The sequence below is a fragment of the Panulirus ornatus genome, chromosome 44 (genome assembly GCF_036320965.1).
Source record: "Panulirus ornatus isolate Po-2019 chromosome 44, ASM3632096v1, whole genome shotgun sequence".
NCBI lineage: Eukaryota > Metazoa > Arthropoda > Malacostraca > Decapoda > Palinuridae > Panulirus > Panulirus ornatus.
Genome location: NC_092267.1, coordinates 7,462,508 through 7,477,692, shown reverse-complemented (window position 1 = coordinate 7,477,692; position 15,185 = coordinate 7,462,508). Strand labels below are relative to the sequence as shown.

The 15,185-nt window shown below is 39.2% G+C and overlaps 1 protein-coding gene across 2 annotated transcripts in view; it reads left to right on the top strand.

Moving 5' to 3' along the window:
- The window catches only part of LOC139762699 (7SK snRNA methylphosphate capping enzyme-like), a 55,333-nt gene that overhangs the window by 8,132 nt on the left and 32,016 nt on the right, over positions 1-15,185 (top strand). The window contains exon 1 of one of the 2 annotated variants that reach the window (XM_071687683.1): positions 9,227-9,366. The exons of the other annotated variant lie outside the window; for it this stretch is intronic. The gene's annotated coding sequence lies outside the window, so the exon portion shown is untranslated. Of the gene's footprint in view, positions 1-9,226; positions 9,367-15,185 lie in introns of those variants that run through there. 2 annotated transcript variants of the gene reach the window in all.

Below are 15,185 nucleotides of genomic sequence, written 5' to 3'. Positions count from 1 at the left end.
GATGAAATTCCTCTCGGAGGCCCTGCTTGTCTTTGATATCAATAGTGCCATCCCACTATTTTCTTAAAGTCTACCAAGAACTGACTGGACCATTTTCTTTGGTACCATTAGAAAACGGTCCCACAGCAGCCTGAAAAAACCTGAGAAAACACGTACTACGCTTATATTTCCACTTGGTTCATATGGACCCAAATTCTCCCTGAAGCCAACGTTCTGACAAACCATGCTTCAGATTTTAATGACAATGATTGTTTCCCGTCGTGTAGCAACCCTACCAAGAAGATGGCCTGTACGCCAATCACCACAAAATCACAGGAGCGCCGTTCGTCCCCCAAACTCAGTTTCACCTGAGCTGACGAATTATTCTTCTAATTGTTATTACAAGATAAACTTGGACACTGGTTACTGCCTGTGTTCATGGGTTATTAAAGACCATAATATGCTGTTACAGGACCTTCCCACATTAACTTACCAACAAGACACGAACCATAATTGAATTTATAGCGAAATAATGCATACCCCTGGTTTATTGTATGTATGATAACCGAATATATTATGGTGCCTTATTCACATAATGCCCTACATTCCATGGAGACAAGGGTGAAGTGATAATGTATGTTGGTTCAAAGATAAAGAATGCTAAGCTATCATTCGTGTATTGCGACGGTCGACAGGTATTTCTCTCGGGGATTTGATGCCTCAAAGGAACCAAATGTTTTCAGTGCATGACCTACTTTCTTGGTCTTCGATACACTTGTGGTCTATCTTCGAATTTCTGCCTTCTCTGAAACCTGTACTATATTCTTTCAGTCGCAGATGTTGGTTTTCGGTACGTTCGTTATCTGGGCATGTTTCGTAGTGAACAATTCGTAATGCTTTATACACTGAATCCCATTTGTAGGATTCCTGTAAGTCTGTATGTTTCTACACTTAATACCTTTATACACTTCAGCCTAGCATGATCTTAGCGACACACTCAAAGTGAGTGAAACGCACTGACGATTATAAATACTCCCAGAAACGTTCCTAAGCAGGAAGCGTGATCTAACAAATAAGGAATTACACAAATCGCATGTGTACGGAATAGTCGCTACCTAGAAACAAAAGCGATGTAAAAAAAAAAAAAAAAACGGACAATTATGACGTCTTTGTGCCCAGTAGCCTAGATACGTTTCATGACGTCACCGTACTCAGTAGCCTTGAACTCAAGGACTATTTGAGTCAGAAACAATATCGTCTCACAAGTCTTTCCACCGGTACAAAATGCAGAGCTCACCAAACTTCAAGAGGCATGACAGCCAAAACTTTTGGATGGCCAAAACGACAAGGAAAATCACAGTAGCAGAGAGAGTGCCTTACAACCCAGACACCCCCTAATGCCTCATTTATAGATCTGTCCACATATTTCCCAGCCACTGGATACCTGTTAAGAGCTGAAAGGAGGCCATACTTCTTCAAGACATGCAAATCCTGGTGAGGTGATGACGATTCCGACCCATTAAAAAAAAAAAAAAAAAGGACGAGGTTACGACCCTTGTACACGACGATACGACCCTTGGGTATAGATGACCTGGCCTGGTCGTACCACTGTGCTGAAGGGGGGTTAACGGTAATGCTATGGGTGGTTTGTACACTCGGATCCGTGCCTTGAGGACACGCGTACCCACACACCCATGATTTTCACAGCCTCCGACGTCACGTGTCACATGCTCAAGCCAAGCCCACTCACAGATCAATGACTCACAATATCTCTCCATTACGATGGATCTGAAATATTTCAAACATGTGATACATAGTTTTCTTTATTTCATCCTTGATCGCCGTACACACACACACACACACACACACACATATATACATATATATATCTTTTCTTTCAAACTATTCGCCATTTCCCGCGTTAGCAAGGTAGCGTTAAGAACAGAGGACTGGGCCTCTGAGGGAATATCCTCACCTGGCCCCCTTCTCTGTTCCTTCTTTTGGAAAATTAAAAAAAAAAAAAAGAGGGGGAGGATTTCCAGCCCCCTCCCCCCCGCTCCCTTCCCTTTTAGTCGCCTTCTACGACACGCAGGGAATACGTGGGAAGTATTCTTTCTCCCCTATCCCCAGGGATAATATATATATATATATATATATATATATATATATATATATATATATATATATATATATATATTACCATACATAGATACAAGGATATATAAGGATTGATGGTGTTTCTACAACAGTAGAATTAATTAATGAGTGGGGTTTGGATGTTGATGATGTGCTCTGGTTTCGACAGATCAGAAACGTAGCCAGAAAATGTGTGTGCAAACGGGGTCATTGTTCGTAAGATGTGGTACTTAGGCCTTGAATAAAGAAATGGCGAACACATAAGACACTATGGATGGATGCCGTTGTACTTGATCCCTAAGACAGGGGTACCACACGGAAATGTATTTTCAAGAACAGTAATAAATACTGAGAGAGCAGTTATTCAACTCATGAGATACCAAGAAAACAAAAAATCAGCAGACGGGAAAACTAGCGAAAGTTGAATGTTTCCATATGGATTCATAGTTGTCAAGATGTCTCCATCAGTTCTCGTCGGGGATAACAACTAAAAAAAACAAATCAGATAACGGCTTGGATCAAACTTAAACAGGAAGGAATATTTAACCTCCAGATGGGGAAACGCGAGGTACGGTGGCGTTACAATTTGTACAAGTGCAACGGATCACAACACTGAACACAAGTCAGGAGCATCATACAGGACTTACACGAGGCCAGTAATGCAATAGCCACTTGTATCCAAAAAAACAGCCTGCAAAACCACAGACATCAACAGTCGCAGCTAGATAAGAGACGGACTCCTGTTGCCGCTAGGCTCGATAGTGATACTAACTCCTGTTGCCGCTAGGGTAGACAGTAAGCCGGACTCCTGTTACGACTAGGCTCGACAGTGAAACGGATTCCTGTTGTGGCTAGACTCGATATTGAAACGGATTCTTGAAGCGGCTAAGTTACATAGTGAAACGGACTCCTGTTGCGGCTAGGCTAGATAGAGACAGACCCCTGTTGTTGCTAGGCTCAATAGAGACTGACTCATGTTATGGCTAGGCTCGATAGTGAGTGACTCATGTTGTTGCTAGGCTCGATAGTGAGACTGACTCATGTTGCTAGGCTCAATAGAGAGACTGACTCATGTGGCTAGGCTCGAAAGTGAGACTGACTCATGTTGTGGTTAGGTTCGATAGTGAAACTGACTCATGTTGTGGCTAGGCTCGATAGCGAGATCATGTTGTTGCTAGGCTCGATAGTGAGACTGACTCATGTTGTTGCTAGGCTCGATAGTGAGACTGACTCATGTTGTGGCTAGGCTCGATAATGCGACGGACTCCTAGTGTTAGTAAGGCTGAAACGCATCCCATTGCCACATACTTATCATTCAACCTCGAGACACTAAACTCTCAAAAGCGTAACAAACAGATGGATGGCCAGAGGAGATTAGGAACCTAATCATTAACGATAAACAATTTGATAAAATTTGTGATGAGCGAAATTTCGGCTTCGCATACTGATCCAGCCACGACCTATCGCTCGAGTCTGTGCGAGGCTGCTCGAGAAAACGATCAGTCGGTAAATAAGTAATATAAATAATGAAATGTAGATGACAGACTACTTCTTTCTTTTACTAAGTCATCAAAATGCACGACATCACTTATTGCTAGCAAAATAGCGCCCTGCCCTACGGACAGATGAAGTCGCCCAGAGGATCCAAAAATCGAACAAACTCGCCCAAAAGACCAGTCAAGAGTAACCCACACACGTCACCAAGATTGCCACAAGTCCCAGGAATGTCCTGGTGGTGCCAAGAACGCTTACTTAGCCCCAGAGACGGACGAACCTGCCTCACAGACCATCAGGCTATACCTCTAATGAGCCAATGGCCTTCCAAATTGGACAATGGTCCAGAAATTCCTCGTATTATAGGGGATGGTTGTCATGTCCTGATCAAGGACACTGGCAAATGTGGACGTGCCATTGAGAACATCAAGCAGGTAAACATACTGTTGTTGTTGAATTTGTTTGCGTCACACTATGTTTACCTTAACCAAGTATTAACAGGAGTAAGGTGATACAGTACAAACGCAACTGGCGCCATTTAGCGTGGATTTGTGCGACGTGGTTCTCACAGACGTGTTAATGTTGAGACACCAGGCTACAGATAATGCGAGAATGATCCTCACAAACATGAGTGATGTGAAGTTAGCCCCACACAAATATGAAGTTAGCCTGACAAACATGGGTGATGTGAAGTTAGCCTCATAAACACAGGCGAGGCTAACATGGAGTGATGCAATGTTAATCTCATTAACATTATAATATATTAGCTTCACAAAGTTGGAAGTTATTATGTTATTTTTGTACGTGGTGTAATAAATGTCATATACATAGATGATATGATGTTAATCAATATTAATCATATAACCTCATAACCATGAGGATGTCTGCCTCACAAATTTAAGCATGGAAGATGTTATATTGATAAACATAGATGATGTTACCCTCACAAACATGAGAGGTTTACTCACAAACATATACAAGTCAGCCTCACAAATAGAGGTGATGTGAGGTTATCCCATACACATATATCAGTCAGCCTCATAAACATGGCCCAACAAGCATATATAGCAGCCTCACAAGCATAATTATGACAACCCCATGGAGATGATATGTTGTTAACCTCACAGAAATAAAGTAAGCCAGGACTTACCTTTATTAGGCCAAAATAAACGAAGTTATGCTGGAGATGTGAACTAATGAAAGGTAATTTACCGCTTAATCTTTAGAATTGCTGAGTCCAATGGTTCTTAACCAAGAAATTGTATACATGGCATAAATTATTTTAGGAATATTACTAAATCTAATTAAACTCTTTTTCTAGGTTAAGATTGAATTCAATAACTATTTGTTGGAGTCGGCTGTAAAAAGCCTTAAACTCGTACTATAAGAAAAATCATACCTTTGCCATGCTAAGTGGTAGACATTACCCGTTCAAAATATTTATAATGTGAGTAAGTTGGTAATATTGGTCGTATTTATTTCATTTTACTAAGAGTTTCGTGAACTAGTTTAGGATTTTGTTTAACAAAGGTAATGGAGTCACTTTCATTAATGCATTATATAAGATATGGTCAAAATGAAGAAAAGTTTGAGAACTGATCTATCAATTTTGAAGAGGAGGATAACTCGGGTTTTGTGAAGGAAATTATTTGTATAGATTTAACGATTTTTTTTCTTGATAAATAATGAATATATCTAAAAACTGATGTAATTACTTTGATTCCGTTTCCAGTCGTAAAGACTTTAAGTTTTATTTGGGCAAAAGTTTCATATATATATATATATATATATATATATATATATATATATATATATATATATATATATATATATATATATATTCATATATCTATATATGAAATGTGTGTGTGTGTGTGTGTGTGTGTGTCTGTGTTATTTGTGCTTCGACCGCACAAGGATAGGGTGAGGCTCCAGCAACAAGAGAGATATGGCAGTAATAGTCTATCACAAAAAAAGGTAATGATCTCCTCCTGGCAATTCATATTAATATGTATCTATATAGGAATCACTGAGAAATGATCATAACAGAATTAGGCATAGGCTGCTACAAGTGCTGCCTTTCCTGCTTGAGCGGGAAGATGTTAGCCAGTTAACTGTGTGGAGTATTTGAGCCATTTTAAAATTTGTGGAAGCCTTTCAGGTGCGTCCAACGTATCATCTTACAAAGAGCGAGAGGAAAATAAGCCAGCAGGTGCTGATGGTGGGAGTAGTCATAAAATCTTTGCCTAATTTTATCCAAATTAACTTAGGGACAGCGTCGGCCCATCCATTGTCCCAGGGCCAAGCACTAGCTAGGTTTATTTATGTTCTAGATTTTACGACATCTTTTGAAACTGACAAATTTTTCTTCCTGATCTTTATCTACATATTTAGATGACCTACAATTATAATACATCTTTTTTTTTCTATCTCTTCATTATTATATGTTTATCAGTTGAGAGGAAAAGAGAAAATTATATATATATATATATATATATATATATATATATATATATATATATATATATATATATATATATATATATATATACAATACACGTACATATACATACTTATATATATATATATATATATATATATATATATATATATATATATATATATATATATATATATATATATATATATATATATATGTAATGGTTTTGGTGCATTACACATAACAGCTAGAGACAGTGTGAACGAATGTAGTCTTTTTTGTGTTTTCCTGGCGCTACCTCGCTGACGCAGGGGTTGGCGTTCTGTTTCCGGTGGGGCGGGGTGGCGCTGAGAATGGATGAAGGCAAGCGAGTATATGTACATGTACATGTGTATATATGTATATGGTTGTGTACGTGTATGTGTATATGTTGATATGTAAAAGTATGTATATGTACGTGTATTGTATATATATATGTATGTGTGTGTATATGAGTGGATGGGTCTTTCTTCGTCTGTGTGGCGCTAACTTCCTGACGCGGAAAACGGCGATCAAGTATATTGAATATATATATATATATATATATATATATATATATATATATATATATATATATATATATATATATATATATATATACCAGATTCCCGCATATTTTCCATTCGAGTTGACTCTGTTCATAATACCGAACATGGCACTGTTTAAAACGAGTCTAGTCATGGCCATCTCGGAGAAAAAAAAAAAAAAGGAAAATTGAAGAATATGAGAATAAGATGTAAAATGAATATGAGCTTTTCAGGTGTCTGTAGTCCTGAAGCTTGAAGGTGAAAACGTCATTAGAAAAGATGAAATAAAAGGAAGTTTTAAACATGTGCGACACCTCAATTTATGTGACATATATATATATATATATATATATATATATATATATATATATATATATATATATATAAAGTAGGAATTCAAAAGAATGTCTACGATCAGGGTCGGCCCTTCCTATATGGCCAGTGTGTATGGCCCCGAGCGCAAAGGGGAACCCTAAGCCCAAACGTCATACAGTAGCCTTCAGAAAGCAAGAGGAGCTGTTCCAGACAACCTAAACTTTCTCATTTTTAAGGGGGCGTGCCCCAGGGCCTCTCCCGTGAGCTCGCGATAGTGGGGGGGGGGGGATGAAGGATAGAGGGGCCCCACAAGAGAGACTCGCCTTAGGGCCCTAAAAGGCTAGGGGTCGGCCCTAACCTACAATATCCCTTTAGCTTCTATTTCTAGAAAAAAAAATATACAGATCTCGAAACTGTCCATCATTTTCCTCTCTTAAATGGACATGAAATAAAAGGGCTGAAAGACAGACACCATGAATTCCGGAGTGGGTTACAGTCATGAAAAAAAAAATGTAAAGGAAAATTTCCTAGGATTATTACTGATAGTGGTTCATTCATGAGTTGCCATCGGTTATATAATCATAAAACTGAGAAGCTTGCTCAGTATTGTGGTTTATCTCATGGTGGGGGCACACAAGCAGCCAGTTCTCTGGAGCAGTATCCGCTCCGATTTCTATAAAAGAGCAAAAGACAGCTTACAGTGGCGTGCATTTATCCAAGTTCTCTCTTAAATCTCTCAGAGAACCGTTCATCCATTTTCTCTTAAATCACAGAGCTGTACTTCCACTTCCTCCCTCATGTCTCAGAATTGTTCATGTAATTCCTTTCTTAGATTCCAGCCTTGGTCATCCGTTCTTAAACCAAAGTTTCATCCACTTCCCCTTGCATTTTTTTTTTTAACTATCCGTGCACTTCCTCACTGTGGCAGTGTCTATCCGCTTATTTCTTGAATCACTCATCTATCTATCCACTTTCCTTGAATATCGGAACTCTTCATCCATGTATATTAAATTATGGCACTTCCTAATTATACGAAACTTCATATCTTTTCTTAAATCATAGAATCATCCGATCACTGTCTTTCGTGTCGGAAATGGCCATCTATATCTTAAAGGATGGATCCCCCATTTCTTAAACCACGGAAATGGGCATCTACTTGCTGTTCTCCGTCCAGATATTTCAAGTCACACAAATGCCCATCCAATTTCTTGCTTGAATGACGTAACTATCCAAGGCTCCCAGCCACTCGTCCATCCTCTCCCTCAAAATTGTACATTAGTATCACTTCAGAAATCAAATGTGTCCATTTTCTACTCATAGTCATATCATAACACATGCATATTTTTGAGTTATGATTTCCCGTGTTCTTCAGGGGCAGCAACCATGCATATCAAGTACTAAGAAAGATGAATATTCACGATATGGTCAGCTGAAATCCTTGAGTCTCACGTCTCGTTGTTAAATGCATTTATACATAATACTCTCATGGCCTTTACTGTATTGAGACGAGCTCGAAATGCATTGAATAATTCCCTCGAGAACATTGTGCGCGATCAAGTTTATTCGACTTAATCAACCATCTGCTTGATGTGTTTTTTTGTCTTTATTTCTATAGGTCAAACTCATGTCCTTTATCATAAATAGAAAGTAAATGTTCAAAGGGCAATTCTTCAAGTTCTTCTATAGAGTAGTGTCTAATTTAGATATTTACGGCCTTTTTTTTTTCCCTTCGTATTATTTTTTTTTACATGCCATCTTACTTTATTTGTTCTAACAAATTTTTGGACGATACAATATGTATATTCAAGGATTCAGTCATCCTCTGAAGTCCAATATAACACAAAATGAAAGATAAATGTACAGCTTTGAATTTATCAACTTTCCTCATTTAATTACACCGTCTCTTCACGCCGCTTCAGTATCTTGCCATTATTTTCTAATCAGTAATTTCCCAGGAGTGAATCACAGATGTCCAAGTGAGATATTAATTCCTCAAAACTATTAATGTGAATGGAAAATGAATATTCTACAGTTTCAGTATGGGTTGGTGGGGCTGCATGTGAAAGCACAAGTTGCTGTTGTTTACGTCTGAAGTACGATGGCTAAGTTGAGTGTTCTTTTTATCTTACATCGATTAATTCGCCTCGCACAGCCCAAGACTTTCATTTATGTTGAAATGAGATGGACGCATGTGTGTCCGGAGTGCGGTCCGTTTTATCGCACGTCGTGTATATATTGGCGGCGTGGGGAAATAAATTAGTATATTTATGTATTGGACCTAGTGACCTTTGTGTACCTCCGTTTTCTATGATCCCTCGTCGCCATCCCCACGCAGATGGAACGTTCTTGTCCCAGCCTGAGGAGGTCGGAGACAAAGAGCCATAACAATGGCTTTTTCTCATTAACTGGGAGTTATTGTGCAGTGTTGATATACAGGTGCGTGACTGAAGCTTCACACCATCTTGCTGTAGTGCCACGGGGAGGAAGTGGGGTGTGAGAAGTGCTAAAATTGGTGTTATCGAAGGTGTATTGCACGAGGGCTGGGGCGAGAAGCAGGATTGACAGGCACTGCGCATGCGTCGCCTCCGCCTGGCACATCACCTCCTGCGCGCCCACTTCAAAGTCCATTAGCAGTATCCTGTCATAGACATTTAATTCTATCCTTGTTGTAGGATCACATTGCATTATTGCTGTGTTTTTTCAGAGTGAATTGGACGACTGTGCTTGCAACATGCGATTATTCTTCGTTCGTTTCGTGTAGTGTCGTAAATGCGAGTCTGGACATGACAAGACGGGTCTGTGTCTCTGTAAAGATTTTAGTACAATATTACAATGATATTCTCGTAATTTTTTTTGAAAAGGGAAGATTGAGTGGTTCTGTCATACTACCGTGTCACGGAATGATTAATATAATGCCCCGTATATGAAGTGACAGTCATGTCTTATTTCCAATATTTGCTAATATATTAATTTTTGATTTAGTTAATGCACAGGAAGTCATCATTTTAAACGTTAAAGTAGTATAATTGAATGGGTAAAATGCAGATTACCCCAGAAGACATAATTGACAGCTGTCGTATTTATATAAAAGGTGGGGTGGGGGCGATAATGGTAGTGACAAAATCAGAATTAAGTACGATCGTCAAATACTAGATTTAATTTTTTCCTATGAGATGTTTTACGACGACTGGAATTATTCAGGAGTGAATTTCTCTTACATGAAGAGTCTTAATGAAGAGGGGGGCCCCCAGCACATAGTCAGTTTCATGAAGTGTAAAGGAAAATGGTCAAGTTGAGGGTAATTGGTCATTTCATATGAATTAGCAGTAGGGCAAGGTAAGTTTCGGTTACGGTTATTGCCATTGAATATATAATATATATATATATATATATATATATATATATATATATATATATATAGATAGATAGATAGATAGATAAATAGATAGATAGATAGGGGTTACCGGACTCCACCTGCTTGAGGTTACACCGCGACCGAAAACTCAGCTTTGGGGAGGTTTGCCGTTAAGTGGACTTTATGAAAAAAACCTCACTCTAAAGTTCATTATATATATATATATATATATATATATATATATATATATATATATATATATATATATATATATATCCCCCATAGTTGATCGCCGTGTCCCGCGATAGTGAAGTAGCGCCAAAACAGACGAAGGATGTGCCGAATCAGCCGCTCCTTATCCACAACCAGGCCCCACAGACCTTTCCATATATATATATATATATATATATATATATATATATATATATATATATAGAGAGAGAGAGAGAGAGAGAGAGAGAGAGAGATTGTGTATGTATTTACATTACTGGACTCTGCCTGCTTGTAGTTATGCAGTGCAACCTTGAAGCTGCAGAAACATATATATATATATATATATATATATATATATATATATATATATATATATATATATATATATATATATATATATATATGTGTGTGTGTGTGTGTGTGTGTGTGTGTGTGCTCGCCATTTCTCCACATGAGCAAGGTAGCATCAGGAATAGATGATTGAGCGGTATGGGTAAATTTTCTAACTGGCTCCTTACTCTGTCCTGGAAAGTATTACAGGAAGGGAGGATTTCCAGCCACTTGCAGCTGCACCTCTTTGTTGCCTTCTACTACATGCAGTTTTCTTTTCCCCCCTCTCCCAGATAAAGAAAACCTGTTCTTAAAACACACTAATGTATATATATATATATATATATATATATATATATATATATATATATATATATATAATATACGCTAAGGTGTTTTTTTGCATACTTACTTAGAGGTGAAGACATGGTACATATATGAAAGGTTAAAAGAAGGTGCAACATTATTGTAAAACTCTCTCCTTGTAACATGCAAATAGTAATTACAAACACACCATATCCACCTTCCCCAGGAGTTGCATGCATTACTGTTGAGCTCGTGCAACACTTAGCTCAGAAAGTGTGGCATGTTGCATGTGTCTTCGTGGAGTGAGTACAGGGCAACTGTCAATTAACTGTTGATCATAGAAGTTGCTTCCTGAAATTGATGGGTCTAGAGATACATTGAAACAGTGTTTGTAATATCAGTGGTGTGGTGTCCAGAACATGTATGGGAAAGAGTAACACTTGCATATTTGGAGAGTGTAGTTTCATGTAGTTGGGATGTTGTTAGAACTGGGTTGGGGAGGCAGTTGCTCAGTGCTTTTCAGATTAATTTGATTTGCATATATTTTTCCACTGTTGTATTTGTTAAGGATGAGTGGATCTGTGCCTATAAGTACCAAAATATGAGGCAGGAGTCAGTTTTTTGGTTCTACATGTGGTTGGTGATTGGTTGTAAAGTGCTTAGGGTTAAAAGGGTCTTGTGTTCTTGGAAGGAACTGATTTCCCTGAAAATTGAGGTGAGATTGAGTAAGAGATATTTTTGTTTCACTTTGTTGGTACTGAATGTTTGTGGTTTATAGGCAGCTTGTGATTGTTCTAAGTGCTAATTTTTGTGTAATGTGCACCTTTTGTTGTATTTGCTTTTGATAGTGTGGATGCCAAGGTAGGTGAGGTATAACTTAGGGTGGATTGAATATATTGTTTGTAGAGGACAGTAAGAGGTTCTTCATCTCGTCCAAGTCTAGTGCCAGTAAGTGTTTTGAGGGCGTGTAGTTTGTTTATTGTCTTGGTGTTGATGTCTTTGGTGTAGGAAGTGAAAGTCATATACCTGTCATGCCATCGCTTGTATTGTTAGAATCAAGTTTAAATGGAGAAATTAATCATTCAGAAAGAGTTTTGGGTGCTGGTTGGATTCATGTGTGTGAGGTTAAGTGGGTGACAAGACTTATGGTGATACAGACATTTTGTTTTGGTTGTGCCAGTGTTCTAGTTTGCTTTTATATTTGTATGTAGCATTTATGGATCTGGAGAAGGCATATGACAGAGTTGATAGAGATGCTCTGTGTAAGGTATTAAGAATATATGGTGTGGAAGGCAAGTTGTTAGAAGCAGTGAAAAGTTTTTATCGAGGATGTAAGGCATGTGTACGTGTAGGAAGAGAGGAAAGTGATTGGTTCTCAGTAAATGTAGGTTTGCGGCAGGGGTGTGTGATGTCTCCATGGTTGTTTAATTTGTTTATGGATGGGGTTGTTAGGGAGGTGAATGGAAGAGTTTTGGAAAGAGGGGCAAGTATGAAGTCTGTTGGGGATGAGAGAGCTTGGGAAGTGAGTCAGTTGTTGTTCGCTGATGATACAGCGCTGGTGGCTGATTCATGTGAGAAACTGCAGAAGCTGGTGACTGAGTTTGGTAAAGTGTGTGAAAGAAGAAAGTTAAGAGTAAATGTGAATAAGAGCAAGGTTATTAGGTACAGTAGGGTTGAGGGTCAAGTCAATTGGGAGGTGAGTTTGAATGGAGAAAAACTGGAGGAAGTGAAGTGTTTTAGATATCTGGGAGTGGATCTGGCAGCGGATGGAACCATGGAAGCGGAAGTGGATCATAGGGTTGGGGAGGGGGCGAAAATTCTGGGAGCCTTGAAGAATGTGTGGAAGTCGAGAACATTATCTCGGAAAGCAAAAATGGGTATGTTTGAAGGAATAGTGGTTCCAACAATGTTGTATGGTTGCGAGGCGTGGGCTATGGATAGAGTTGTGCGCAGGAGGATGGATGTGCTGGAAATGAGATGTTTGAGGACAATGTGTGGTGTGAGGTGGTTTGATCGAGTGAGTAACGTAAGGGTAAGAGAGATGTGTGGAAATAAAAAGAGCGTGGTTGAGAGAGCAGAAGAGGGTGTTTTGAAGTGGTTTGGGCACATGGAGAGAATGAGTGAGGAAAGATTGACCAAGAGGATATATGTGTCGGAGGTGGAGGGAACGAGGAGAAGAGGGAGACCAAATTGGAGGTGGAAAGATGGAGTGAAAAAGATTTTGTGTGATCGGGGCCTGAACATGCAGGAGGGTGAAAGGAGGGCAAGGAATAGAGTGAATTGGAGCGATGTGGTATACCGGGGTTGACGTGCTGTCAGTGGATTGAATCAAGGCATGTGAAGCGTCTGGGGTAAACCATGGAAAGCTGTGTAGGTATGTATATTTGCGTGTGTGGACGTATGTATATACATGTGTATGGGGGGGTTGGGCCATTTCTTTCGTCTGTTTTCTTGCGCTACCTCGCAAACGCGGGAGACAGCGACAAAGTATAATAAAAAATAATATATATATTTTTTCTTTTTTCTTTTAAACTTCGCCATTTCCCGCGTTAGCGAGGTAGCGTTGAGAACAGAGGACTGGGCCTTTTTTGTAATATCCTTACCTGGCCCCCTCTGTTCCTTCTTTAAAAAAAAAAAAAAAAAAAAAGAGGGGAGGATTTCCAGCCCCCCGCTCCCTCCCCTTTTAGTCGCCTTCTACGACACGCAGGGAATACGTGGGAAGTATTCTTAATCCCCTATCCCCAGGGATAATATATATATATATATATATATATATATATATATATATATATATATATATATATATATATATATTTTTTCATACTATTCGCCATTTCCCGCGATAGCGAGGTAGCGTTAAGAACAGAGGACTGGGCCTTTGAGGGAATATCCTCACCTGGCCCCCTTCTCTGTTCCTTCTTTTGGAAAGTTAAAAAAAAAACGAGAGGGGAGGATTTCCAGCCCCCCGTTCCCTTCCCTTTTAGTCGCCTTCTACGACACGCAGGGAATACGTGGGAAGTATTCTTTCTCCCCTCTCCCCAGGGATATATATATATATATATATATATATATATATATATATATATATATATATATATATATATATATATATGTATGTATTAGGCTCAGTAGGGTTGAGGGACATGTAAATTTGGAGGTAAGTTTGAATGGGGAAAAACTGGAGGAAGTGAAATGTTTTCGATATCTGGGAGTGGATTTGGCAGTGGATGGAACCATGGAAGCAGAAGTGAGTCACAGGGTGGGGGAGGGGGCAAAGGCTCTGGGAGTGTTGAAGAATATGTGGAAGGCAAGAAGTTTATCTCGGAAAGGAAAAGTGGGTACGTTTAACGGAATAGTGGTTCCAACAATGTTACATGGTTGTGAGGCATGGGCGATAGATAGGGTTGTGTGGAGGAGGGTGGATGTGTTGGAAATGAGATGTTTAAGACAATATGTGGTATGAGATGTTTGGTAGAGTGAGTAATGAAAGGGTAAGAGAGATGTGTGGTGATAAAAACAGTGTGGTTGAGAGAGCAGAAGAGGGTGTATTGAAATGGTTTGGTCACATGGAGAGAATGAGTGAGGAAAGATTGACAGAGAGGATATATGTGTCAGAGGTGGCGGGAACAAGAAGTGGGAGACCAAATTGGAGTGGAAGGATGGAGTGAAAAAGATTTTGAGTGAACGGGGCCTGAACATGCAGGAAGGTGTAAGGCGTGCAAGAATAGATTGAATTGGAACGATGTGGTATACCATGGTCAGCATGCTGTCAGTGGATTGAACCAGGGCATGTGAAGCGTCTGGGGTAAACCATGGAAAGTTTTGTGGGGCCTGGATATGGAAAGGGAGCTGTGGTCTTGGTGCATTACACATGACAGCTAGAGACTGAGTGTGAACGAATGTGGCCTTTTGTCCTTTCCTAGCGCTACCTTGCAGAGGGAGGGGGATGCTATTTCATGTGTGGAGGGGTGGCGACGGGAATGAATAAAGGCAGCAGGTATGAATTATGTACATGTGTATATGTCTGTGTATGTATATGTTGAAATGTATA